The sequence below is a fragment of the Salvelinus fontinalis genome, chromosome 6 (assembly GCF_029448725.1).
Source record: "Salvelinus fontinalis isolate EN_2023a chromosome 6, ASM2944872v1, whole genome shotgun sequence".
In the NCBI taxonomy this organism is placed as follows: domain Eukaryota; kingdom Metazoa; phylum Chordata; class Actinopteri; order Salmoniformes; family Salmonidae; genus Salvelinus; species Salvelinus fontinalis.
In genome coordinates this window covers 59,047,812-59,074,601 of record NC_074670.1, presented here as the reverse complement: position 1 = coordinate 59,074,601, position 26,790 = coordinate 59,047,812, and positions in this window count along the sequence as shown.

Here is a 26,790-nt window from a genome sequence, read left to right as displayed (position 1 = left end):
AGTGTTTGTTTTGTTTCGTATTGTCATCAGTATTCGTTATTAATAAAACAAGATGGCATATTTCCCTGACTCCGCATATTGGTCTGAAGATCCTTCTCTCCTCACCTCTTCCGAGGATGAGGAAAGCGACAGCTCTTACAGAATCACCCACCAAAATACAGAGACCAAGCGGTATGGGAAAAATCGACGGAGCAACAAGGACTTTTGGACTTGGGAGGAGATCCTGTCTGGTAGAGGACCCTGGGCGCAAACTGGGGAATATCGCTGCTCTCGTGAGAAGAGTGAGGCAGTCACAGCCCAGGAGCGCTGGTATGAGGAGGCAGCTAGGAGACGTGGATGGAAGCCGGAGAATCAAGCTCGTAACCGGAATTATGAGGGGACTCGTCTTGCACGGAAGCCCGAAAAGGCCGTGAGTAACTCCCAAAAATTTCTTGGGGGGGGGCTAAAGGGTAGTGGGCTAAGGGCAGGTAGGAGACCTGCGCCCACTTCCCAGGCTAACCGTGGAGAGCGGGAGTACGGGCAGACACCGTGTTACGCAGTAGAGCGCACGGTGTCTCCTGTACGTGTGCATAGCCCAGTGCGGGTTATTCCACCTCCCCGCACTGGTAGGGCTAGATTGGGCATTGAGCCAGGTGTCATGAGGCCGGCTCAACGCGTCTGGTCTCCAGTGCGTCTCCTCGGGCCGGCATACATGGCACCTGCCTTACGCATGGTTTCCCCGGTTCGCCTGCATAGCCCAGTGCGGGCTATTCCACCTCGCCGCACTGGCAGGGCGACCGGGAGCATTCAACCAGGTAAGGTTGGGCAGGCTCAATGCTCAAGAGAGCCAGTACGCCTGCACGGTCCGGTATTTCCGGCGCCACCTCCCCGCTCCAGCCTAGTACCTACAGTGCCTATATTACGCACTAGGCTACCAGTGCATTTCCAGAGCCCTGTTCCTCCTCCACGCACTCTCCCTATAGTGCGTGTATCCAGTTCGGTGCCTCCAGTTCCGGCCCCACGCACTAAGCCACCTGTGCGTCTCCCAAGTCCTGTACACACTGTCACTTCTCCCCGTACTAGTCCTGAGGTGCGTGCCCTCAGCCAGGTGCCACCAGTGCCGGTACCACGCACCAGGTATAGAGTACGCTTTGAGAGTTCAGTGTGCCCTGTCTCTGCTCCCCGCACTAGTAGGAAGGTGCTTATCATTAGCACGGTGCCTCCAGTTCCGGCACCACGCACCAGGTCTACAGTGCGCCAGAGCCATCCGTCTCCCCAGCGCCATCTGAGCCATCCGTCTCCCCAGCGCCATCTGAGCCATCCGTCTCCCCAGCGCCATCTGAGCCATCTGTCTCCTCAGCGCCATCTGAGCCATCCGTCTCCCCAGCGCCATCTGAGCCATCCGTCTGCCAGGAGCCTGCAAAGCCGCCCGTCTGCCATGAGCCTGCAAAGCCGCCCGTCTGCCATGAGCCTACAGAGCCGTCAGCCAGACAGGAGCCGCTAGAGCTATCAGCCAGACAGGAGCCGCTAGAGCCGTCAGCCAGACAGGATCTGCCAGAGCCGCCAACCAGACAGGATCTGCCAGAGCCGCCAAACAGACAGGATCTGCCAGAGCCGCCAACCAGACAGGATCTGCCAGAGCCGCTAACCAGACAGGATCTGCCAGAGCCGCTAACCAGACAGGATCTGCCAGAGCCGTCAGTGAGCCATGAGCAGCCAGAGCCGTCAGTGAGCCATGAGCAGCCAGAGCCGTCAGAGAGCCATGAGCAGCCAGAGCCGTCAGAGAGCCATGAGCAGCCAGAGCCGTCAGAGAGCCATGAGCAGCCAGAGCCGTCAGAGAGCCATGAGCGTCGAGAGCCGTCAGCCTGCCATGAGCGTCGAGAGCCGTCAGCCTGCCATGAGCGTCGAGAGCCGTCAGCCTGCCATGAGCGTAGAGAGCCGTCAGTCTGCCATGAGCGTCGAGAGCCGTCAGCCAGCATGGACCTGCCAGAGCCGTCCAAACAGGACCTGCCAGAGTCCTTCAGCCGGGATCTGCCCCTTGTCCCGGTGTTGCCCCTTGTCCCGGTGTTGCCCCTTGTCCCGGTGCTGCCCCTTGTCCCGGTGCTGCCCCTTGTCCCGGTGCTGCCCCTTGTCCCGGTGCTGCCCCTTGTCCCGGTGCTGCCCCTTGTCCCGGTGCTGCCCCTTGTCCCGGTGCTGCCCCTTACTCCAGTGATGGTCCTTATCCTGGTGCTGCCCCTTGTCCCGGTGCTACCCCTTGTCCCGGTGCTGCCCCTTGTCCTGGTGCTAGCTGTTTATTTAGGGGAAGGTAGTGTTAGGGTGGGCATTAGAAGGGGTAGAAAGAAGAGGGGAGTGACTATGGTGGTACGGGGACAGCGTCCTGAACCGGAACCACCACCGTGGTCAACTGCCCACCCGGACCCCCCCCTGGACTTTGTGCTGGTGCGCCCGGCGTTCGCACCTTGGGGGGGGGGTACTGTAACAGTCCTGACCTATTTATGTTAGTTTTTATGTGTTTATGGTCAGGGCATGTGTTTTGGGTGGGCAGTCTATGTTACCTGTTTCTATGTTGGTTTCGGTTTGCCTGGTATGGCTCTTGATTAGAGGCAGGTGGTTTGCATTTTCCTCTAATCAAGAGTCATATTTAGGTAGGGCATTATCACTGTGTGTTTGTGGGTGATTGTCTCCTGTGATGTTCGATGTATTCACTTTTGGAGCTGTTTGGCTGTTCGTTCGTTTCGATGTCCGTTCCTGTTCGTGAGTTTACGTTTGTCCATGTAAGTTTATGTTCAGGTTGCGTGTACGTCGTTTTGTTATTTTGTAAATTTTGAGAGTGTTTGTTTTGTTTCGTATTGTCATCAGTATTCGTTATTAATAAAACAAGATGGCATATTTCCCTGACTCCGCATATTGGTCTGAAGATCCTTCTCTCCTCACCTCTTCCGAGGATGAGGAAAGCGACAGCTCTTACAGTCATGCACAAAGTAGATGTCCTAACCGACTTGCCAAAACTATAGTTTGTTATCAAGAAATTTGTGGAGTGGTTGAAAAACGAGTATTAATGACTCCAACATAAGTGTATGTAAACTTCCGACTTCAATTGTACATTCACTTTGCCTATGTATACTGTAGCTTTGAGATTCCTCTGTAATAGCACTGTGTAAATTAAATGTATTATTGTATTATTATAAATCCCCCTGAAATGACACCGATAGACCATACCATGCCGTTACAAATGTGAACCATTTTGGATTCAATGCATTTCAGATGCACTACCCAGAAATCACTTCACCATTTCTTGGTGAAAAAATTCTAATAGTTCATCTAATTTCAGTTTGTGACAAAACAAGAATGTATAGTGTAGAGAAACATTGAAACAATGTACAATCTAAACCGCTGTGAAATAAACAAAAACATTATATTTTCAGCTGTTTGAAGCTGGTGTACAAATCCAAAAGTATAAGACGCAAAAACAAAATTGAAGCACGGAAATCATAGAAATAGCGCACATAGAACAGACTTACCGCTTCTTGGACTTGCTTTCAATGACAATGACAGATCTATAACTCACATTTTTATGTGAATTCGGTTGGGTCGCCTAAAAAGTTACATATTGCACCTTTAAGTTTATATTCCCCCCTATGGCTCCTGATTGGCCTCTATATACCCAAACTGGAGACAACAATCTCCAACCCAACCACCGGGCCTCCGTGGGACTCCTGTAGACAGTCCACTTGTCAGCATTGGAGGCAGGGGGGAAATTCATGTGAAGGGACAAGGTCTGAGAGTGCAGGGGAAAGTAGGCTCTATTGGATTAGGGTGTCAGATATGCTGATCCACTGTTCTTGGCCCAGACCACACAGAGCGGTCTAACTCGATTTCCACCTCTGACTCGTCCGTTAGATGCCAGGAGAAGTTATTAATAATGAAACTGAATTTTTAGGAGGGAAAAAGGAAAAGGGATATAGAAAGATTGGAGAGGGTGCTGTGTTGACTGTCAATAGGATGTGTTGTACAAAACAAAGTCATCAACAATTGGATTATCTATAACCAATCAGAGTATCAAAGCCAATGACACATTTTCAAAATGCTGCTCTACCCATGTGTGTTCTGGCTCTGGTCCAACCAATCCGTTTTTGGGACCAGTCAGAACGGTTAGAACGGTTAGAATGTGTTTGCATTCTAGAAATCATCGGGAAGGTACTCAGATCCAGACTCATTGTGGAGAAGAAACTAGTGTCCGTGAGCGTGGCGTAGCATCTCGCTAAATTGAAAGGAAATATGTCAGGGCTGTCTGATCATAAACTCATCACCTTCACCCTAGCTCTTCTACCGACAAGGGCCAAAAGAAACGCTCCATTCAGTTTAGGAGTCTGAAAACAATGAACACTGTCCAGCTTACTGAATCTATATTCTACCTACCAGTTACTGACTCTGTGGCTCAATAAAACACTGCCTTGTCTTCCATACTGGATGAAATTGCTCCTTTGAAAACCTTCATGGTGTCTTTCTCCAAAACTTCTCCCTCGTACACTGAAGAGTTACCCTCTCTCAAAGCAACTGGCCATCGTCTAGAACAACAGTATAAGAAAACTGGGCTAACTGTCCATGCACAGATGTATGAGCAGCATCAGCTAGAATACAAACAGGCCTTACATGCAGCTCAGACATCTTACTACTCCCAACTAATGAGCAACGGCACTGGTAACTCCCGGGAGCTGTTCTCTACTGTGAGCAAGCTCCTCCAACCTATGAACAATTCTGCTACCTCCACCTCCCCAGAAGGGTGCAATCAATACCTGTGCTTCTTCCAAAGCTAAATTGGAAACATCAATAACACTATCCTGTCCTCTCCTGCCCCAGTAGTTGAGCTACCCAGTCCCACGCTCTCCACTTTCACCACAGTCACTGCAGCTGATGTAACCAAGCTGGTGTGGACAATGAGGCCCACCACTTGCTCACTTTGCCCTATCCCCACCTCCCTTGTCAAGACCTGCTTACCTGTTCTGGAGCCTTTCTTCACAGAAATGATCAACAAGTCCATCATCACTGGATGTGTCCCTCCTCAGCTCAAACAGTTTGCAGTCACACCAGTACTTCAAAAGCCTGGATCTGACCCTGAGAACCTCCATAACCCACATGCCTACTTCCAACCTGCCCTTCCCAAGTAACCTCCTCGAACATGCTGTTTGTAGCTGACTCCAAAACCATCTGGCCACTCACAACCTGCTTGAGCCCTTCCAGTCGGGTTTCAGAGGTAGATACAGCAACGAGACTGTCTTGGTAAGGGTCACCAATGACTTCCTCATAAATGCTGACTCTGGGGATGCCAGCATCCTGGGCCTGTCAGAGTTTCATGGACGGGTTCTGGTCCTATCTCTCTGATCGCTACCAGTTTGAAGCAATCGGTCCTAGTAGGTCAGACACAGTTGTGGTCCAACGGGGATTCCTACATGCTGCCACTGGGAAACATCTTGAGGAAACATGGACTGGGCTTTCACTTTTATGCTGATGACACTCAGCTCTATGTCTCCACAAACACTGACACTGCCAATGCCACTGCACTCCTGGTCAGCTGCTTGCAGGACGTCAAAGCGTGGATGCAGTTGAGTTTCCAGCAGTTAAACTGCAAAAGACCGAGTTCATCCTGATTGGCTCTGGCACCATCATTAACAACAACAGCAGCTACAGCCTCAATATTGATGGCATCAAGGTCCTCCCCTCCAGGGAGTTTCGCAACCTGGGCGTGATATTTGACAGTCAGCTCTCAAAAGTATGACCAAAGTCAAATTTTTCCATCTACAGAACATTGCCAGGTCACGATCTGTGCTATTACAACCTGCAGCTGAGCGACTAATCTACGCCTTTATTTCATCCCGTCTGGACTACACCCTTCTTGTTGACACATCTGCCAAGTGTCTAAAGAGGTTACAATATGTTGAGAACTGTGCTGCAGGTGTCCTCACCCACACCTCCCCCACGAGCACATCCCTCCAGAGCTGTATAATCATCACTGGCTACCCATATCCTCATGCATCGACTACAAAACCCTGGTTCTCACCTACCAAGCTATCCACAACTCTGGACCCAAGTACCGGTCTCACCTCTCATTCTACCCTCCTGCCCCACTCACACCCTTCTCTCCTCCCGGTCCGTCTGCCTTCAGCAGCCCCGCAGCAGACTAAACTATTGGTGACAGGGCTTTCAGTTGCACGGCTCCTCAATCTGCGACTGTGTTTGTGTGTGCTCTCTAATAACACTGACAACCTCCTCCAGGAGCCTATGACCATGAGGCTAATATCATTACACTGTAAGTATTACTGAACAAGCAAACACTTTCCCTCATTAAACCCTAATTGCAACTTTGCCCCAAACTATCACAGAGAATATTTCAAATGATCTTGACATCATATCACTGCACAATTTACCAAAATAACAAGCTTGCTCAATTCACTAATTTACACAATGTCCCTTTGTGGCTGACTTGTCAGATCAACAAAATAGTGTTTATCGAGACCACCTCCTCTTAATTAAACACACACGCAATATTGAACAAACAAAGAAACTGAAATAATGTACGCTCTCAGCTAAGAGAATGTTGTCTTAGAGTGCACTCTGCAATATCATCCTACTACCCTATCGCTGTACCAAATGTATTCTCTGTGATTAAAACTGCTTCTTGTTTTCAAATTCCACACTAGGCTGAGGAGACAAATACAGGAGCTCAGTCTTGATTATGAAAATAATTTCTCCACATCTCCATATCAGAGGCAGCTTCTCAAAGGCCCAGATTCACTATGCACCACTATGTTATTATTCCTTGCAGTGGGAGCGCAGAGACAAAAAGGAGAAACACTCAAATCAGTCGATTGACTGGTTGCATTCCATCAGGGGTGGCAGGTAGCATAGTGGTTAGAGCATTGGGCCAGTAACTGAAAGGTTGCTAGATCAAATCCCCGAGCTGAAAAGGTACATACCCGCCGTTCTGCCCCTGAAGAAGGCAGTTTACCCACTGTTCCTAGGACGTCATTGTAAATAAGACTTTGTTCTTAACTGACTTGCCCTAGTTAAATACAGGTAAAAGAAATAGCATAATATAGTGCCCTACTTGTGACCAGGGCCCATAGGGCTCTGCTCAAAAGTAATGGACTATATAGGGAATAGGGTTCCATTGGGGATGCAGACACTGTCTTTCCAGGTAATGGTATAAATTACAGTGTCTACAAGACTAATCACTCAGTAATTCTATTGCATGTCACAGGTGACAAAGGCACCATGGATAGTTCATACAGAGAGCATCAAGCAAATCTCATTATTTTTGCTCGGTAATGGGATTATTAGTCAGAAAGAACAATGACGACAATAAAACAAATCAATATAAAACACACATTTTTGTTCATGGTACAGTACATCATAGGAGCAATATGACGCAAAGACTATGCCATATCAATATAAACAGTACAAGCAAGCAGAATAAGCCCTTTTCATGGACAGTTATCCCATACTGGAGAGGGGGCAGACAGGGAGAGAAAGAGAGAAATAGAGATTGCGAGAAAAGAGAGAGAAAAAGAAATCCCAATCACGTGTGTCCACTTCCCTCTCTTGTTGCATCTGTCTCAAGTGTTGATGGGAAGGACCAGCTAATTAGCTAGCCTTTTGATCCAGTCCTGCAGTAGTGTACTAGGACCATAACTAGCATTGATTCAACTGGTCGTAAATGGCGGTGGAGCATCAAGAATCCGATTGAGTGAAATCTAACAGATGAGTAGGCGCTGCAGTGATTGTGTGAGTTCAGAATGATTGTTGAACACCTAATGAAATCATGGGGGACAGGGAATCACTAGTGTTCTCAGTCAATGGAACAGCTCAATTGGTGTTAGCAGAACAGAGGGATGATGATATAAAATCATGACAAAAACTGCAACATACTGTATTTCAGTATGCAGTTGATATCTTTTCACATCCCATTGTTGAGTTACAGCTATAATACCAACAAGAAAACTCAAAATCCTTAAAGCATGTTCAGAGGCGAGCCCTTCTTTCTTCAAGCACCAAATGAGCTGTTATTTTAGGATTTGGTTTTTAAAAACAGTATGGCGGAGGTGGTTTTAGTCTTCATTTCTCTACCCCTGTTAGCATGCTTCTAATATGGATTCGTGAATCACCTCAAAGTATCCACAAGCTCAGATACGCAGAGAAATACTTGGTTTCAATGTAATCTGTCACCTTATGATAATACCATGCTATTTGTGTATTAAATATGCCATGTGCCTGTATAGATGTGTGTTATGATCCCATGTACTGTTGTAACGTGGATGTGATACCCTAGGCATGTTAGTGCAGCATATTGAGATGATTTATCAGTCAGAATGGCACCCTCAGGTAAAAAGGTATGCTTAGATAACCTATGCAGAAAAATACATATTTAAAAAAAATTGTAAATTCTCAAATTTTGAGCCCCATCTAAAATAATTGGTGAATGACACCCCTGATAAACCAACACCATTAGCAAACAAAACACCTTTTGGAAGTTGAACATGGGCATGATATCATACTAACATCAGTGGATTTTTATCAAATAATGAAAGTACTCATCTGTAGAATTTGAACAAGCTTAAAGTACACCCTAAAATGCTGACAAACTGTTACAAACCCTTGCATTCCCACTAGGTCTAAGAATACTGAATCTCTATCCCACATTGGGATGTTAGAGAGGACAAGGAAGGAAGTTAGGAAAGTGCCCCATGTCAGCCAATTAGTGCTAATCATGCGATTGTGACTATCAAGGCACAAGGTGAGACCCAGATGCAGACACAGGAGGCAGATGGTTGGAGTCTTACAATGTTTATTAATCCAAAAAGGGGTAGGCAAGAGAATGGATCTGTACAGGCAAAAGGTTCAAACCAGTTCAGAGTCCAACAGGAACAAAAGGGCAGGCAGATTCAAGGTCAGGGCAGGCAAGATGATCAGGCAGGCAGGAAAGTAGTCCAGAGTCAGGCAGTGGTCAAAACCGTGAAGACTATCAAAAGAGAATAGAAAAGGAGGACGGGGGAAAACCACACTGGTTGACTTGACTTAACATACAAGACAAACTGGCACAGAGAGACAGGAAACACAGAGATAAATACACTGGGGAAAATAAGCGACACCTGGAGGGGGTGGAGACAATCACAGGGGCAGGTGAAACAGATCAGGGCGTGACAGTAACAAGAATAAAAAAACAAACACCTGTAGGCTATCTTGTCCATTAGATCACGCACTCGCATTCACCACCCCAAAATTGACGTTTTGTTTATCATCTCTTTAACCTATTGATAGGCAGAGCAAAAGTGTGCTCAATTTGGAAGCACTATATTGAATGAGTGGAAAATTTTCCATTTGAGAGAGAGAGAGAGAGAGAGAGAGAGAGGCTGTTGGTTAATCAATATGTACATTCTTCCTGGCAACTAAAGCTAATAAAAATCTGTCAGGATAAGCCAGACTGCTTGGCGCACTGAGTATTTACAGGGGAGATTCTCCGCAGTAATTGCATGTTAGAGTGTGTGTTCTGTTGTCATTATCCATACAGTATGTTGAGAGGGTTTTACCGTCTTTCCATGGTCATTGCTAATTAACCTAGACGGAACATTTTGCTTAAGCTTATGATGAATGCAAGGGATAGTACACAGAGAAAAATGTACCTCCCAGTATTTGAAATGCAAAAGAAAAACACATATGCATTTCATGTAGTGTCAATATTTAAAAGTTTGTGGTTTCTGCCTCAAATTTTAGCCAAGGAACACTAATAATTCCCCAAATACATTGACAACATCAGCAAATGCAGTCCAGGGTGTGATATATTGCCATAAGATACAACATAATATTTTACTGAAAGGTAGACTCTGCTATATGACATCATCATTTACTGACTTGCCTAGTTTAAATAAGTTACATTTTTTTTATATACAGAGAGAAAACTTCCTGCTGTTGATACTGTATCTATAAGGTAGGAGGTGACACTGTGTATGATGATGTCACATTGCTGAATCTACCTTGAAAACAACATACTTTCTTTTACGTGGCTCAAGACATAGTTGCGAACACTGAATTTGTCTGCTACTTTCTTAATGTAACTGAGCAACGTTTCCACACAAGTTTACCCCCTGGTGGATATGCCAAGAATTGACCACTGTCATCAAGCCATAGAACACATTTGTAGTATAACAAGAACAACCCACGTTACTTCTTTGTGACATCAGAATTTCTATCTAGACATAATTAATAATAAATACACATTCACAAAGTACCCCCTTAAGAGTAGGTTAATAAAGGGATCTGATTGCAAAATGTCCCTCTGAGTCCCATTGTTCATTCAGTTCAGATGTCTAGATCACAGCGCTGCATTACATGTTCCAGCACCTCAATTAGAACTTGGCCGCACAGCCCCAGACAGTCAGTCAGTGTGACAAAAAAAAAAGGAGCGAAGCAAGACATTTTCCCTTTGAGAGGGCTATTATTGAAATTATAGCTCTTAACACTGTGTATTCCCTGTGACATTGCAGAATGTTCTCTCCATTTTGAAAGAGTGAGCTTCCATCCCACATGGTACCCTATTCCCTAAATAATGCCCTACTGTTGACCAGAGCCCATCCTAAGTAGTAGTACACTAGAAAGGGCATAGGGTGCCATTTGGCATGACCATTGAGAGAGCAGAGAGCGAGAGAGGGAGGGGGAGAGAGAGGGAGAGAAAGAGAAATAGAGAGTGACAGAGAGAAAATAGAGAAAGAGAGAGAGAGAAACTATTACACCTGCCCAAGCCCCATCCTGCGACCCAAGAGGTATGTATCAGATGCTCAACATCCTCTGCTCACACTGACTGTGATGGTCCGGACCTAAACATCAGACACTATTGAACAAAAAGCTTTTACTATCTCATCCTGGAATATTTAAGGTCTGAGGTCATCTGCCGTTGACCTAAAAAGCAGGAACCCAGAGTTCAAAGAAATTAGAAATACAGACATTGTCATCCTACAAGAAACATGGTATAACAGAGATGGACCCACTGGTTGCCCTCTAGGTTACAGAGAGCTGGTAGTCCCATCCACCAAACTACCAGGTGTGAAACATGGAAGCGACTCAGGGGTCATGCTAATTTGGTATAGAGCAGACCTAACCTACTCTATTAAATTAGTCAACATTTTCCATCTGCATAGAAATTCATAAGGAAATAATCTAAACAGAGAAAAATGGCCTCATGTGTGCCACCTATATTCCCCAATAAAATCCCCATACTTTAATGACAGGTTCTCCATCCTGGAGGGGGAGATCAACAATTTACAGGCTCAGGGACATGTACTAGTCTGTGGCGACCTAGATGCCAGAACTGGACAAGAACCCGACAACCTCAGCACACAGGGGGACAAACACCTACCTGGAGGTGACAGCATTCCCTCCTCCATCTAACCCCCTAGAAAATGAACAACAAATGGTTGACGAAGAATGCAAAAACCTAAGAAAGAAATTGAGAAACCTATCCAACCAAAAACATAGATGTCAGGACCCGGTGCGAGAAACAGTCACTAATAATCGTCAGAACCCAGAAGATGAGGCAGACACAGCAGTACTAGAGATGGTGGTTTAATTAAAGAACAAAATCTTCAGGCAAAGAATCTAAATCCACAATGTCCAAACATAAAGCCAAGAAGCACAAAATGGATATCCTCCAAAATACAAAGAAATCTCCACAAAGTGGTAAAAACAGCAGGGAAAAACAAACCTTAAAAGACTACTCAAAAATACACAAGAACTAAACCAGAGAACCTCTGGAAAATCCAATAAGAGAATCATATGTTCAGAACAAGGCTTGGGCTGGGGCTGGGTGCTAACATACAAACACTGAGCAAGGAACTGAGGAACACACAGGGTTTAAATACTAGCAAGGGAACGACACACAGGTGCAAACAATAATTAGAGCAAGGAAAAACAAAAGGTACAAAAAAGGTGCAATGGGGACATCTAGTGACCAACACCTGAACAGTCCTGGCCAAAACCTGACAATAGAGACCCAGAAAACCTGAGCCTACGCCTTCACTATGGTGAATCACTAAAACAATACAGAAGGAACAGCACGTCAGAAATCAGCTCAATGTAATTGAAGAATCCATAGAATCTAACCACTTATGGAAAAATTGGAAAACTCTAAACAAACAACAAAACAAGTTATCTATCCAATAGTTATCTATCCAAAATAGAGATGTATGGATAAACCACTTCTCCAATCTTTTTAACTCTTCAACAAAGAACAAACAGCAAAAGCATATACATGATCAAATACAAATCTTAGAATCAACTGTTAAAGATTACCAGAACCCACCCCCAAAAATTGACCCCAATAACTACCGGGGGATATACGTCAACAGCAACCTTGGGAAAATCCTCTTCATTATCATTAACAGCAGACTCGTACATTTCCTCAGTGAAAACAATGTACTGAGCAAATGTCAAATTGGCTTTTTACCAAATTACCATACGACAGACCACACATTCATCCTGCACACCCTAATTGACAAACAAACAAACCAAAACAAACCAAAAGTCTTCTCATGCTTTGTTGATTTCAAAAAAGCTTTTGACTCAATTTGGCATGAGGGTCTGCTATACAAATTAATGGAAAGTGGTGTTGGGGAAAAATGTACGACATTATAAAATCCACGTACACCAACAACAAATGTGTGGTTAAATTTGGTAAAAAACACACATTTCTTTCCACAGGACCAGGGGGTGAGACAGGGATGCAGCTTAAGCCCCACCCTCTTCAACATATACACTGCTCAAAAAAATAAAGGGAACACTTATTCAACACAATGTAACTCCAAGTCAATCACACTTCTGTGAAACCAAACTGTCCACTTCGGAAGCAACACTGATTGACAATACATTTCACATGCTGTTGTGCAAATGGAATAGACAAAAGGTGGAAATTATAAGCAATTAGCAAGACACCCCCAATAAAAGAATGGTTCTGCAGGTGGTGATCACAGACCACTTCGAAGTTCCTATGCTTCCTGGCTGATGTTTTGGTCACTTTTGAATGCTGGCGGTGCTTTCACTCTAGTGGTAGCATGAGACGGAGTCTACAACCCACACAAGTGGCTCAGGTAGTGCAGCTCATCCAGGATGGCACGTCAATGCGAGCTGTGACAAAAAGGTTTGCTGTGTCTGTCAGCGTAGTGTCCAGAGCATGGAGGCGCTACCAGGAGACAGGCCAGTACATCAGGAGACGTGGAGGAGGCCGTAGGAGGGCAACAACCCAGCAGCAGGACCGCTACCTCCGCCTTTGTGCAAGGAGGTGCACTGCCAGAGCCCTGCAAAATGACCTCCAGCAGGCCACAAATGTGCATGGGTCTGCTCAAACGGTCAGAAACAGACTCCATGAGGGTGGTATGAGGGCCCGACGTCCACAGGTGGGGGTTGTGCTTACAGCCCAACACCGTACAGGACGTTTGGCATTTGCCAGAGAACACCAAGATTGGCAAATTCGCCACTGGTGCCCTGTGCTCTTCACAGATGAAAGCAGGTTCACACTGAGCACATGAGCACATGTGACAGACGTGGCAGAGTCTGGAGACGCCGTAGAGAACGTTCTGCTGCCTGCAACATCCTCCAGCATGACCGGTTTGGCGGTGGGTCAGTCATGGTGTGGGGTGGCATTTCTTTGTGGGGCCGCACAGCCCTCCATGTGCTCGCCAGAGGTAGCCTGACTGCCATTAAGTACCGAGATGAGATCTTCAGACCCCTTGTGAGACCATATGCTGACACATGCACATTTGTGGCCTGCTGGAGGTCATTTTGCAGGGCTCTGGCAGTGCACCTCCTTGCACAAAGGCGGAGGTAGCGGTCCTGCTGCTGGGTTGTTGCCCTCCTACGGCCTCCTCCACGTCTAAAATTTTCTCTGTGTACAACACCAAATAAAGCATGCAGAGCAGAATTAGGCCGATACCCGCTAATGATCAAAATCCAAAAAGAGCCGTTCAATTCTACAACAATCTAAAAGGAAGCGATTCCCAAAACTACAGAGAAATGAACCTGGAGAAGAGCCCCCTAAGCAAGATGGTCTTATTATTTTACCTTTATTTAACTAGGCAAGTCAGTTAACAACAAATTCTTATTTTCAGCCTAGGAACAGTGGGTTACCTGCTTTGTTCAAGGGCAGAACGACAGATTTGTACCTTGTCAGCTCTGGGATTTCAAACTAGCAACCTTTCTGTTACTAGCCCAACGCTCTAAACACTAGGCTACCCTGTCGCCCCACATCTTGGGGCTCTGTTCATAAACACAGAGCCCCAGGACAGCAACACAATTAGACACAACCAAATCATGAGAAAACAAAAATATATTTACTTGACACATTGTATATAATTTACAAAAAAAACAGAGCAAACTAGAATGCTATTTGGCCCTAAACAGAGAGTACACAGTGGCAGAATACCTGACCTCTGTGACTGACCCAAATTTAAGGAAATCTTTGACTATGTACGGACTCAGTGAGCATAGCCTTGCTATTGAGAAAGGCTGCCGGAGGCAGACCTGGCTGCCAATAGAAGACAGGCTAGGTGCACTAGCCACAAAATGAGGTGGAAACTGAGAGACACATATTTCCCTCAGATTACACAGACCCACAAAGAATTTGAAAACAAATCCAATTTTTATCAACTCTGATATTTATTGGGTGAAATACTACAGTATGCAATATATGTGACCTGTTGTCACAAGAAAAGGGCAATCAGTGAAGAACAAAAACCATTGTAAATAGAACCTATATTTATGTTAATTTATTTTCAGTTTGATTGCTGAGGGCAGCGGGTTGCTCAGGGCAGCTGTTGGCACGGCAATTCAGGAAGGCAGACTCAGGGTTCCTTTGCCCAGCAGGAACTGCATAACGCGGTCAACCAGCAACCAGCAACGCGGTCAACCAGCTTGAACTGGGACGACATTCAAAACCAGCTGCCAAAGTCTGTGACTGTCCATGTGGCAGACAACTGCAGCGGCAGTTTTCTTGTTTTTTTTAGACGCAACCTAAAAGTGTCACTCTTCTATACTTACATTTTTTATTTATTTAGCTGTCCATGTACCAAAATTTGAATATGTTTTTTTATGCTAAATGTACTGGTAGTTTGTTTTTGTTTTCTAAGAAACAAGCTTGTCCGGAGAAGACCAGGTGAGCGCTACCATCAGTCCTGTGTCATGCCAACAGTAAAGCATCCTGAGACCATTCATGTGTGGGGTTGCTTCTCAGCCAAGGGAGTGGGCTCACTTACAATTTTGCCTCAGAACACAGCCATGAATAAAGAATGGTACCAACACATCCTCCGTGAGCAACTTCTCCCAACCATTCAGGAACAGTTTGGTGACGAACAATGCCTTTTCCAGGATGATGGAGCACCTTGCCATAAGGCAAAAGTGATAACTAAGTGGCTCAGGGAACAAAACATTGATATTTTGGGTCCATGGCCAGGAAACTCCCCAGACCTTAATCCAATTGAGAACTTATGGTCAATCCTCAAGAGGCGGGTGGACAAACAAAAACCCACAAAATCTGACAAACTCCAAGCATTGATTATGCAAGAATGGGCTGCCATCAGTCAGGATGTGGCCCAGAAGTTAATTGACAGCATGCCAGGGCGGATTGCAGAGGTCTTGAAAAAGAAGGGCCAGCACTGCAAATATTGACTCTTTGCATCAACTTCATGTAATTGTCAATAAAAGCCTTTGACACTTATGACATGCGTGTAATTATACTTCAGTATTCCATAGTAACATCTGACAAATATCTAAAGACACTGAAGCAGCAAAGTTTGTGGAAATTAATATTTGTGTCATTCTCAAAACGTTTGGCCACGACTGTATATAGACATAATGACATTTGAAATGTCTTTATTCTTTTGGAACTTTTGTGAGTGTAATGTTTACTGTGAATTTTTTATTGTTTATTTAACTTTTGTTTATTATCTATTTCTCTTGCTTTGGCAATGTAAACATATGTTTCCCATGACAACAAAACCCCTTATATTGAATTGAAATGGAATTGAGAGACTGCAACAGAGAGAAAGAGAGAGAGAGAGAGAGAGAGAGAGAGAGAGAGAGAGAGAGAGAGAGAGAGAGTTAGCAGTGACCTGAGGGCTCCATACTTCATTAGAGAGGAGGGATGTTGCATTTTGCTGACAGATTCAAATGGAAGTGAAACTTTCCCATGAAAAACACAGCCATGGAGTAATTAGTGTATTTAGAGGATATAATGGCATCCATATGCAAATACGTATGCAAATAAATGTAAAGTGATTGTAGAAATCCCAATTTAGAGTTCGCTGAATAGTAATAACACATGCCTAGAAGACCAGCAGAAACACTGGGGGCATAGCAACAGCATTGCATATTCAATCCCCCAGCATCATGTCACAAACATACAGTACGTGTGAGCAATAATTGACCATCTTCTTCCCTGGATGGAAGTATCCCCTCCCTTACAGACATGCAGTATGTTTACTACAAACAGTCCTGCGTCTATTATCCCCACCAGTAACGGATGGAGTGTGTCGTTCCATTCCCTTCAACAGACCCACTAGAGCAGGAACATCAGCTCTCAGTACATTAACGCACATGGCTGAGAGAAGGGAAGTCGGGAGAAAGTCTCCCAGGAATTCAGTGGAGAGGAAGAGGGAACATGGGGGAACGTATGTGTTAAACGAACACAACTGTCCTGCAGCATGGGCATATAAATGGTTCTCCTTCCCTCGTACATACACATTGTCTGCCTCCACTGCTTTGCTGCTGCAGAGGGAAAGGGGGACTTAGGACCCACAATCCATCACCCCGAATCCTGGACATCTGGTGCAGACACCACGGAGCGAAACCCAGGCAAGGGGGGAGGACATTTCAATGTGGAGCGCACCACCATCTCCGACTTCACCGCCAACCATCGTCTGTCTCATCTACTTCAATTCTGCATCCCAAACAGTACCCTATTCCATATTTAGTGCACTACTTCTGACTATGGCTTATAGGGCTCTGGTCAAAAGTAGGTCATAGGGAAGAGGGTGCCATTGGAGATCCAGCCCTAGACTCACTGAGCAATTGACTCATTAACTCAGTGCAGAGTGGCGACAGTCTGCCCATGCATTATTCAGAGCTTGGGGGGGGGGGGGGGGCACCGGGTGTGTCACACAGGTGGGCAGCGGTCTCAGGGGGCCTCAGGGGTTTGGCGGTCAGGATGGGCAAGGGACAGGGTGTTCTGTTCGCGAAGACAGTGTGCAGATGTTGGACAATTTTAGGGCATCCGGGCATTCACTGCAGGACGGGCCCATATGTTAAGCCCATAGGAGTTAGGCTCTCCTGTGCCCTTGTAGAGTTGGGGTGTGTCTCAATAATTTAAGAGGCTTCCTATCTTTGTCTACTTTCCCTATTCTGCAGAGAGAAGGCCAATTTAGGCTATTGAGACACACCCTTACTGGAGATCGGAAGCAATATATTTTTATATATTTTTTTAATATCACCGTTATTTAACCAGGTAGGCCAGTTGAGAACAAGTTCTCATTTACAACTGCGACCTGGCCAAGATAAAACAAAGCAGTGCGACATAAACAACAACACAGAGTTACACATGGAATAAGCAAACGTACAGTCAATAACACAATAGAAAAAAAATCTATATATAGTGTGTGCAAATGAGGTAAGATTAGGGAGGTAAGGCAATAAATAGGCCGTAGTGGCTAAGTAATTATAATTTAGCAATTAAACACAGGAATGATAGATGTGCAGAATATGAATGTGCAAGTAGAGATACTGGGGTGCAAAAGAGCTGCTCTGACAGCTGATGCTTATAGTTAGCGAGGGAGACATGAGTCTCAAGCTTCAGTGATTTTTGCAATTCGTTCCAGTCATTGGCAGCAGAGAACTGAAAGGATAGGCGGCCAAACGAGGAGTTGGCTTTGGGGGTGACCAGTGAAATATACCTGCTGGAGCGTGTGCTACGGGTGGGTGCTGCTATGGTGACCAGTGAGCTGAGATAAGGCGGGGCTTTACCTAGCAAAGACTTATAGATGACCTGGAGCCCACGGGTTTGGTGACGAATATGAAGCGAGGGCCAGCCAACAAGAGCATACAGGTTGCGGTGGTGGGTAGTATATGGGGCTTTGGTGACAAAACGGATGGCACTGTGATAGACTTCAACCAATTTGCTGAGTAGAGTGTTGGAGGCTATTTTATAAATGACATCGCCGAAGTCAAGGATTGGTAGGATAGTCAGTTTTACGAGGGTATGTTTGGCAGCGTGAGTGAAGGATGCTTTGTTGCGAAATAAGAAGCCGAGTCTAGATTTAGTTTTGGATTGGAGATGCTTAATGTGAGTCTGGAAGGAGAGTTTACAGTCTAACCAGACACCTAGGTATTTGTAATTGTCCACATATTCTAAGTCAGAACCATCCAGAGTAGTGATACTGGACGGGAGTTTGTCACGGCTGTCTGTAGAAGCGGACCAAGGTGCAGCGTGGTGAGCATACATTTTCTTTTATTGAATAAAAATGACGCCAAACAAAACAATAAACACTACAAAAACAAACAGTGAAGGTCAAAGGCAAAGTGCACTAAACAAAGTCAACTTCCCACAAAGACACATGGAAAAAAGGGTTACCTAAGTATGGTTCTCAATCAGAGACAACGATAGACAGTTGCCTCTGATTGAGAACCACACCCGGCCAAACACAAAGAAATACACAACATAGAACATAGAATACCCAACTCACGCCCTGACCAAACCAAAATAGAGACATAAAAAGGATCTCTAAGGTCAGGGCGTGACAGTACCCCCCCCAAAGGTGCGGACTCCGGCCGCAAAACCTAAACCTATAGGGGAGGGTCTGGGTGGGCATCTATCCGCGGCGGCGGCTCAGATGCGGGACGCAGACACCGCTCCACCGCTGGCTCACCCCACTTTGGTGGCACCTCTGGTGCGGGGACCCTCGCCGCCGACCCCGGACTGGGGACCCTCGTTGCGGGCCCCGGACTGGGCACCCTCGTTGCGGGCCCCGGGCTGGGCACCCCCGTTGCAGGCCCCGGACTGGGCACCCTCGATGGAGGCTCCGGACTGGAGAACGTCTCTGGAGGCTCCGGACTGGAGACCGTCTCTGGAGGCTCCGGGCTGGAGACCGTCTCTGGAGGCTCCGGGCTGGAGACCGTCTCTGGAGGCTCCGGGCTGGAGACCGTCTCTGGAGGCTCCGGGCTGGAGACCGTCTCTGGAGGCTCCGGGCTGGAGTCCGTCTCTGGAGGCTCCGGGCTGGAGACCGTCTCTGGAGGCTCCGGGCTGGAGACCGTCTCTGGAGGCTCCGGGCTGGAGACCGTCTCTGGAGGCTCCGGGCTGGAGACCGTCTCTGGAGGCTCCGGGCTGGAGACCGTCTCTGGAGGCTCCGGGCTGGAGACCGTCTCAGGAGGCTCCGGGCTGGAGACCGTCTCTGGAGGCTCTGGGCTGGAGACCGTTTCTGGAGGCTCCGGGCTGGAGACCGTCTCAGGAGGCTCCGGGCTGGAGACCATCTCTGGAGGCTCCGGGCTGGAGACCGTCTCTGGAGTGGAGAGACACACAGGAGGCCTGGCTCTGGGAGCAGGCAGAGGACTCACCAGGCTGGGGAGACATACAGGAGGCTTCTTCCTTGGCCGAGGCACTGGATACACTGGGCCGTGGAGGCGCACTCGCGGTCTCGAGCGCAGAGTTGGCACAACCCGTTCTGGCTGGATGCCCACTTCGACCCAGCAAATGCGGGCCACTGGCACCGAGCACACCGGCCTGTGAATGCTCAACCGAGACACAGTGCGCATCACCCCATACCACGGGGCCTGACCAGTCACATGCTCGCCACGGCAAGCACGGGGAGTTGGCTCAGGTCTCCAACCTGACTCAGCCACACTCCCCGTGTGCCCCTTCCCAAAATGTTTTGGGGGGCTGCCTCTCGGGCTTCCTTGCCAGCCGTGTTCCCTCATAACGCTGCCGCTCCGCCTTAGCTGACTCCAGTTCCTCCCTTGGACGGCGATACTCCCCAGCCTGCCTCCAGGGTCCCTTACCATCCAGGATCTCCTCCCATGTCCAGGAGTCCTCTCTACCACGCTGCTTGGTCCTTTGGTGGTGGGAAGTTCTGTCACGGCTGTCGTAAGAAGCGGATCAAGGTGCAGCGTGGTGAGCGTACCTTTTATTTTATTGAATAAAAATGATGCCAAACAAAACAATAAACACTACAGAAACAAACCGTGAAGCTCAAAGGCAAAGTGCCCTAAACAAAGTCAACTTCCCACAAAGACACATGGAAAAAAGGGCTACGGACTCAGTGAGCATGGTTCTCAATCAGAGACAACGATAGACAGCTTCCTCTGATTGAGAACCACACCCGGCCAAACACAAAGAAATACACAACATAGAACATAGAATACCCACCCCAATTCACGGGTGGGTGTGACACAGTTAGGTGCGAGCATCGATCGGTTGAAGAGCATACATTTAGTTTTACTTGCATTTAAGAGCAGTTGGAGGCCACAGAAGGAGAGTTGTATGGCATTGGAGCTCGTCTGGAGGTTAGTTAATACAGTGTCCAAAGAAGGGCCAGAAGTATACAGAATGGTGTCGTCTGCATTGAGGTGGATCAGAGAATCACCAGCAGCAAGAGCGACATCATTGGTGTATACAGAGAAAAGAGTCAGCCCGAGAATTGAACCCTGTGGCACCCCCATAGAGACTTCCAGAGGTCCGGACAACAGGCCCTCCGATTTGACACACTGAACTATGTCTAAAGAGTTGTTGGTGAACCAGGCGAGGCAGTCATTTGAGAAACCAAGGCTGTTGAGTCTGCCGATAAGAATGTTGTGATTAACAGAGTCGAAAGCCTTGGCCAGATCGATGAATACGGCTGCACAGTATTGTCTTTTATCGATGGCGGTTAGGATATCATTAACGACCTTGAGTGTGGCTGAGGTGCACCCATGATCAGCTCGGAAACCAGATTGCATAGCGGAGAAGGTACGGTGGGATTCGAAATGGTCAGTAATCTGTTTGTTAACTTGGCTTTCGAAGACCTTAGAAAGGCAGGGTAGGATAGATATAGGTCTGTAACAGTTTGGGTCTAGAGTGTCACCCCCTTTTAACAAGAGTAATAGTTAGTATATTACATATTCGCAAATCATGAATGCTTTTAAAAATATCTATATATTTATTACTTTCCAAATAAACCTTATATTTTCATGGAAATACATGGGTAGCCATGAGAAATACACCCCCCCATAGTGATAACTATCGAGGATCTCTATGGGGCGCAATCGGGCGATGTAGGCTTGTACACAATCGCCCAACCTTGTTTTAGGAACATTCGGCAGGATTTAGACTATTTTGGATTTTTGGTGGCCTTCCTTAACCAGGATTCAGACACGGCTAGGACATCCGGGTTGGCAGAGTGTGCTAAAGCAGTGAATAAAACTAATTTAGGGAGGAGGCTTCTAATGTTAACATGCATGAAACCAAGGCTTTTATGGTTATAGAAGATGGTTGGACATGTTGAATTTGTTCCAAAACGACACTGGAATTGTGACGCAAGTGACAATTTAATTTGGGATGGACAGCTTTAACAATCAATACATAGATTTTTTAGATTTATTTGGTTTAGTTTGGGACTACAATTTAATTGCCATTGGACATTTGTACCGTGTGACTAACCTGCCTTTATAGCAGTGATAAATATGTCACGATATACAGTATAGGGAAGATGACATCACCATAGAGCAGGCATGGGAATTCAGTGTTGATTCTCCAATACTATGTCTCCGTTCCAAATGGCACCCTATTCTCTATTTTTGACCAGGGCCCATGGGGCACTATGTAGGGAATAGGGTGTAATTTGGGACGTGACCTTTGGTAGGCTACATTGTAAAAATTATACAAGTCTCGTGTTGGATGCAAGAGCAGGGGAGCCAATTAAAAGCGGCCTGCATGTTTTACCACACTTTTAGTGTTTTAGTAACACTTTCTAGACCCATAATGCTAATCAGGGGGCCTTTGTGGCTGTGGCCAATGACAACCGCAATCTCCAGTGATGGAAAAAGTACCAAATTGTCATACATGAGTAAAAGTATAGAAACCTTAATAGAAAGTTACTCAAGTAAAAGTAAAAGCCACCCAGTAAAATACTACTTGACTAAAAGTCTAAAAGTATTTGGTTGTAAATATACTTAAGTATCAAAAGAAAATGTATTTGCTCAAATATACTTAAGTATCAAAAGTAACAGTATATATCATGTCAAATTACTTCAATTAAGCTAAGCAGGCAGCACCATGATCTTGTTTAAGAAATGTATGGATAGCCAGGGGCACACTCCAACACACAGACATCATTTACAAAGATACATTTGTGTTTAGTGAGTCCGCTAAATCAGAGGCAGAAGGGATGACCATATTTTTTCTTGATAAGTGCAAGAATAAGACCATTTTCCTGTCCTTCTAAGCATTCAAAATGTAACAAGTACTTTTGGGTGTCAGGTAAAATGCATGGAGTAAAAAGTACATTATTTTCTTTAGGAATGTAGTGAAGTAAAAGTAAAAGGTGTCATGAATATAAATAGTAAAGTAAAGTACAGATACCTCAATCTACTTAAGTAGTACTTTAAAGTATTTTTACTTAAGTACATTACACCACTGGCAAACTCCAACTCAGTGTGTGTGTGTGTGTGTGCATGTACACTATACCGTGTTTGTGTGTCTGCATGCACTTGTGTTTGTGCTCATGTGTCAAAAAAACAATATACTGTATATATATATAGATCATTTTCACAGAACCAGCATACAGCAATTACATCTCAGTAAGTACAACTGTCAGACATCTACGTATTAGTCCATGGTCTAACACTGTAAATCCACTAACAGTAAGGATTACACATCTGTCATCATTACTAGAATTTTCTTTTTTTTGTATTTCAAGATGTCTTTTATCAAGAGTACCACATACTAGCAGCCACACAGCTCCAGATGGGTTCATCCTGCTCATAATACCTCTTGGATTAGGAAGGGAATCATGGGTTTTAAACAATTATATATAAATACGCTAGATGACTGTCAGGGGACGCTGTTTTGAAGCCACTGCGCCTCCATCTTGGCACTCTCCAACATTTAATCAAAATATTTTGGAAGCTATAGATGTGTTGGTTGTTTAACAACATAACCGACACGTGTGCAACTATGGGGCAAAACACAGGGACCACTTGCAAACTAGATTTCATCTCCAATGTTTATTGAAAGCATAAATACATTTGCACAATGAACACTTGTTGCCTCTCAAAAACATCATTACAGTTGTTGGTTAGCTAACAAATGTTTTGCCATGATGTTAGCATAGCCATAACGTTAGTTAAAACACCTCAAAACATGACATGGTATCAAGAGCAAGATAAAACTAGCTGAAACGAGCCACCTATGATTCCCTACATGTCAGCTTCTTGCCATTGTTGCTAGCTATCTGGCCATCCAGAGTCACAACAACACATGGACTTCTGCCCAATTAAAGATTGCTAACCTATCTATTGAAATGCATTTATTAATGTCTACATTTGTTTTTGCCACATTTATCTATTACAGACATATTTAAGCATACTTTTAAATTATATTATGTGAGCTCAAATAAAAACTAAAAACATTTAAAATATCTAAAAACATTTTCCTCCCACTCCTCTTTCTATTCTGGTTAGAGCCAGTTTGTGCAGTTCTGTGAAGGGAGTGGTACACAGTGTTGTATGAGATCTTCAGTTTCTTGGCAATTTCTCGCATGAAATAGCCTTCATTTCTCAGAACAAGAATAGACTGACGAGTTTCTGGCCATTTTGAGCCTGTAATCGAATCCACAAATGCTGATGCTACAGATACTCAACTAGTCTAAAGAAGGCCAGTTTTATTGCTTCTTTAATCAGTACAACAGTTTTCATCTGTGCTAACATAATTGCAAAAGGGTTTTCTAATGATCAATTAGCCTTTTAAAATGAAAAACTTGGATTAGCTAACACAACGTGCCATTGGAACACAGGAGTGATGGTTGCTGATAATGGGCCTCTGTACGCCTATGTAGATATTCCATTATAAATCAGGCGTTTCCAGCTACAATCGTCATTTACAACATTAACCATGTCTACACTGTATTTCTGATCAATTTTATGTTATTTTAATGGACAAAAAAATTGCTTTTCTTTCAAAAACAAGGACATTTCTAAGTGACCCCAAACTTTTGAGCATTAGTGTATAGCATCAGTAATACAGGGTTAATATACAGTATATCATTGGTTTAAAACTTGAGAGAAGGGTGATGAAGGATGCTACTGCTGCTGCCTCAACCCCTGGACAGCCTACCACCCCTCTGCCCAGCAGATAACGCCACCATGCGTTGGCCGCTGCCTTCTCCATCCTCTTCCAAAACCCTAGCTTTGGCATTTGTTTTTATTGAATATGTTCACAATGAGGAACAACAGCAGTGCTCATCGATGGGAGCCAAAACCAGCAGGTCTTTCCAAACGAGGCGGCTTACATTTTAGTCGATTCCAAACGAGAGCGACTTAGAGTAGTGAGTGCATTCATTTTCATACTGGTCCCCCGTGGGAATCAAACCCACAACCCTGGCATGGCAAGTGCCATGCTCTACCAACTGAGCTATATGGAAACTTATAGATAAAAGCAAAGAGACACAGAAATCTCGCCACTTTCTCTCTGGTTGACATCTCATCTTTCGTCTAAATCGTAGCCTTGATGTGTGCAGGCTGGCTCCACTCGGCTCAGAGAGGTTTTATTGGCCTCTAATAGGTATGTCATTTGAAAAGTGACAAATCGGACAGTTAAAATTGGAGGGGGGCTCGGCTCTTTAATAGAGCCGTTGGTCGTCGGTTTCCGTTTCCCCTCTAATGAAGGAAGATAAGAAAGTTATGGTGGAGCTGGCGTCTTTTTAAAAATATATACCCGGTTTGCGGAGACTTTACACGAGCCGCCGAGTCAAAACATCTTTGTTCTGCCATGAAGGGATTCTGGGGGATTCGGGCGACATGGTGTTCTTGGGGAACCAAGGCCCGTCTCCTGGGGATAAAGTCTCTCCTCTTTTCCACCCCCTTTCCTTCCATCCCTAGATATTCCTCATGGTCTACATGTATTACACTGATAGTGCATGGAAATGCCTCTGCCTGACATTTGATTCTAAATCTACCAACGTCTAAACATGTTGACAGAAGCTATGAAAGCTATGAAAATAATGAGAACAGTTTCAGTTCTGCCTTAAAGACCTTTCAAAGATGGTGAAATGGAATGAAATAGAGGATAGACGACTAGCTTTTTTTCAGCGTTATGAATCACGTATGATGATAAAAGATTTAAGTCCTAAAAATCTACGGCTTGAGATGATTCTGCTCATCTTAGAGAGCTTAGGATCACCATAACTCACGGTGGCAGAGCCCCGTGTTATGACAGTGGTGACATATCCATCAATTGGTTTTACAACTCTTTTTGTCACCAGGGTGCAACATTTGCATTTAAAATATAGATGTTTCATCATGTTCTTCATGCATTCTATTTAATCTACTTATCACTATATATTGTTTAAGTCGATTTAAGTAATTAGAATCCCTCCACTCATACTTACACTGACCAAAAATCAACCGTTCCACAATGTTGTGTTGACAACAGTAGCACAGTAGAGTACATCTGCAATGCAAGGGGCTCCGTTGTGTGTCCTCTATTTCACAGTCACTGCTTCACACCTCTCCCTTCACTCTTGCTCTGAGCATCTGTTAGGGAAGGTGTACAACAAGGAACAGACCATGTGCCAGGACAGGGGGATCTGGGGTATGATGAACAGATTAGTCAGGGGGATCTGGGGGGTGATGGACAGATTAGTCAGTGGAAATGGAGGGTGATGGACATATTAGTCAAAGGGATCTGGGAGATGGGAAAGATGGACAGATTAGTCTTCAAACCTCCCCTCCCCTTCCAACAGTGACCTCTCCCTTGACAAACAGAAGCCTAGTGATGCGATGAGGAATGCTACGGCAAAAAATGCATTGAAAGTACATTGAAAAAGCTAAATAATTAGTAATCTTATCATAACCCCTGGTTATCCTTGGCAGAAAGATCCTTTGAGGGGAAAACACGAACAAGCATCCCATCCCTGACTCCCTCAAAGACACTTCCTTCTGTCTGTCATCCTCCTCCGTCCTCCTGCCCTGTCCAGTTATGACCCAGTAAGTCAGCCCCAGTGGCCTCTGCAAAGGAACAATAAAGCCCTGCTGCTGGGGATATGAAGATGGAGAGATATAGAGAGAGCCAGGTGCCAAAGCCTGGTTTCCACCCAAGTACATGGACCAGAATGCATTGCTGTTGAGTAAAATTAAGCTCAGGGTAAACAGGTGTTTTAATACAGTGTCTACTTAACCTTCAACAATGTCAATGGTTTATGGTTTACTACTACTATTACTACTACTACATAAAAATAATACATGGGACTTATATAGCTCTTTTCAAGGACCCAAAGTCGCTTTACAATTATAGAAATGAAAAAGAAAACAACAAAACAGGAGTCAAAACAAAACATCAGACTAAACAAGACAGAAATAAAGAGAGGGGTGGGCTCAAAGGGAAGAGTGTGATGTATCAGTGTATGGGGAGGGGAGGGTTGGGATTTGGATATGAACCCGGGGTAGGGTAAGGGTTAGGTGCTGCTCAGTATGGTGAAGAGAAGAGTGCCTTAATAGTGTATTTCTTTGCTTGTATATATGTGTGTGTGTGTGTGT